The sequence below is a fragment of the Nannospalax galili genome, unplaced genomic scaffold, assembly GCF_000622305.1.
Source record: "Nannospalax galili isolate Female #2095 unplaced genomic scaffold, S.galili_v1.0 scaffold433, whole genome shotgun sequence".
Classification (NCBI taxonomy): domain Eukaryota; kingdom Metazoa; phylum Chordata; class Mammalia; order Rodentia; family Spalacidae; genus Nannospalax; species Nannospalax galili.
In genome coordinates, this window is record NW_008338715.1 from 8,415,142 (window position 1) to 8,418,663 (window position 3,522).

Here is a 3,522-nt window from a genome sequence, read left to right on the forward strand (position 1 = left end):
GTCAACTAGCCCAGCCTTGGAAGACAAAAGAAAAATGAGGAGGAACCCAATAGAGGGATGCTTTTGGAAGCCCTTGACAAGAAACTCCAATGGACTCGCATAAGATCATTTGAAAATTGCCCTGTTCTGACTTTTTTCTAGTTCCCTGTCTAGAACTTGTAATGCTAATTACTCTTGCCTTCACATCTCCTATTCATGATTCAAGGGCTTTCTTCTTCCCTTAGAGACAAGAGTTATACAATTTGGGAGTCTTTTAGATAGACCCACTGAAGGGTCTACCCCAATTGCCTCACCCTGTTCAGCATGGAAGAAGCCAGAGTGGTCTGCATCCCTATTCCCTATTGGCAATTTGGGTAACCCCTTCAGAGGATGGTGTGATAAGAACAGGAGGTAGGAATTGGCTAGACAGGGTAAAAAGACCCCAAAGAAATGTGACCAGTTTCTTAGCTAAAAGTCAAAATGTCCTTGGGCCTGTTAGCAACATACTCTGTTCCAAAGGCCAAAAAAGTATTTGGGAGCTTGTATCTAAATCTTAAAAGATTTGGGGGTTACCTCTTCAGAGGGGGGAATGTTGGAGGGGAGGGAATGACATGGATTTGATCAAAACACCTTATATGCATGTATGAAATTCTCAATAAAGTTTTTGTAAAAAAGAAAAAGCTGTTGGTTACTCTCATGCCATTCATGTCACTATTGTACCAGTAGGCATACCTTGTCAGGCTAATCATCATACCTCCTAGGGCTCACATCTTAGTAAGATTGTTGATGGCTTTTCTCTTCTGAACAGTCTGTATAGCACGTTCTGGTACTGTGAAAGCTAGCCAGCAGGGAGGAAGCATCCAGGTCAGTACCAGCTTGATTTCTCCATGTCCTGTGATCGTACTGTGTGGTGTCTTCAGCAACAGGATCTGATCCTCAAACTCTCCTGTGTAACCAAGAACGATGGCAATAGCCTGAATTATTTGCTGGGGGGGGGGTGTCCTCTAGGACCTCCCCTGACTAACAACCTAACAGGAGGTATCTTATACCTGGCACTTGGTTTTTTGTTTGATAAACTATGGCTTCTTGGAGGAGCATTATCCTTCTTTGTAGGGTAACTCCAGTTAAATATTTTTAAAAGAAACATAAAATAGTAAGTTTCTATATAGCTTCTCCAAATAGCCTTAGAGTTAGTTTTCCCTCCCCAGCCCTGTTTTCAATCCTGCCCTTCCATTTCCCTCCCCACTTAAACCTTCTCCTGCATTATTCCCATTTCCCTGGACATAGTATCTCTGTTCTAGTAGCTCCCTCCCTTAAGTTCTGTCTTGTTTTCTGGTTTCTAAGGGTACTCCAAACTAAATGCAAATTCAAAGATCCGAACCTAGGATCCCCATATAGAAGAAGAAATACAAAATGCTAAAAATTATCTTTAAAAGTGTTCACCATCCTTAGCCATGAGGCAAATCCAAATTAAAACTACTTTGAGATTCCATCTTACCCAATCAGAATGACAAGACTAAGGAAAGAGCAAATAATGGCTAGGGCTATGGTGAGAGACACAGGTCAAATTTCATTCTTCTACATGTAGAAATTATCAGCACCATTTGTTGAAGATGTTGCCTTTCCTCCAGTGTGTAATTTTGATATCTCTGTCAAAATCAGTAGGCTGGTAATTCGTGGACTTGTGTCTGGATCGTCTACTCTATTCCAGTGATCTACTTGTCTGTTTTTGTGCACAGTCTACACTGTTCTAGTTACTGTAGTTTCTGTAGTGTAACTTGAGATCAGGTATGTTAATCCATCTAGCATTATTCTTTTGGTCTTGATAACTTTGGTATAAAGACAACATTGGTTATCTGGGGTCTTTTGTGCTTCCATGTGAATTTTAAAATTTTTTTCTACTTCAGTGAAAAATGTCATGAAATCTTGATTGGGATTGTGCTGAATCTGAAAATTGCTTTTTGATGGGTAGCCCGTTTTCAATATACTAGTTGTACAAATACGTGAGTACAGGACCTACTGTCATCCTCAATTTCTTTCTTCAGTGATTTAGTTTTAATTGAGGTTTTCATTTCCTTGGGTACATTTATTCCAAAGTATTGTTTAGGCTATAGAATAGGGTTGTTTCCCTGACTTCTTTTTCAAGACTTTTTCTATACTGATTTTGTATGTTAATTGGTATCCTGCCACTTTGCTGAAAGTGTGATTCAGTTCCAGAGTTTCTGGTGGATTCTTGGTGATCTCATATGTACAGAATCATATCTGTGAACAGGGATAATTTTACTTCCTCTACCCTATTTTTATCCTTTTAATTTCCTTCTCTTGTTTTATTGTTTTAACTAGGACCTTGAGTACTATATGGAATAAGAGTGGGAACATTGGCGGCCCTGTCTTGTTCTTGTTATTAATTCCTTCCAAGGTTTTCTCCATTTAGGATGATATTGGCTATAGGTTTGTTACAGGTAGCCTTTATTACTGATGTATGTTTCCTTCAGTCCTACGCTTCTTAGGAGATCTATCATAAAGGGATGTCAGATTTTTGTCAAAGGCCTTTTCTGCATCCATTGAAATTATCATTTGAATTTTATCTTTAAGATCATTCATATAGTTTTTTATATTTATCAACTTGTGTATGTTGAACCATTCCTGTATCTCTGGCTAAAGTCACTTGATCATGGTAGATGTCTTTTGATATGTGCTTGTATTATGGTTGCACGCATTTTGTTTAAAATTTTTCACTTCTGTGTTCATCAGGGATATTGGTACAGTTCTTTTTTGTTGTGTCTTACCTGGTTTTGCCATTAAAATGATATGATGCTGGCTTCCTAGAAGGAGTTTGGCAGTGTTCTATTTCTTCTTCTTCTGCCTCTGCTGCTGCTGCTTCTTCTTTTGTAATTTGAGAAGTATTGGTTGTAATCCTTCTTCAAAGACTCAAAGACCTAGTAAAATTCTGCTGTGAATCCATCTGGATCTGGGCTGTTTTTCAATCAGGAGGCTTTTTACTACTGTTTCGATCCCCTTGCTTCTTACAGGCCTGTTTCAGTTATTGCTCTTCTCCTGCTTTAAATTTTTGGTTCAGATGCATTTAGAAATTCATCCATTTCTTTCAACTTTTTAACTTAGTGGAATATAGTTTTTTAAAGTACTTCCTTGAGAGTTTCTGAATTTCTTTGGTATCAGTTTTGATGCCACCCAGCTCATTTCTAATTTTATTAATTTGGATCTGTCCTCTCATTCTTTTAATTAATTCAGTTAAATGATAGTCATTCTTGTTTATCTTTTCAAAGAGCCAATTCTTCACTGAGTTGCTTCTTTCTATTTTTTCTATGCATAGTTTATATAGAGACATTTTTACACATAGTTTTACAAACCATAAAATTTTATATTTTTGTTATAGAAAGAAGAGGTAACAGAAAGAATACTTTCAATAAACTTAAGTACATTTCTAGGAGGATTCTGCTGTCTCCAGCATATAGTATATAATAGACTACAGAATCTACTATCACTAATTTAAAATAATCTTTCATGCTTATATGTATTATA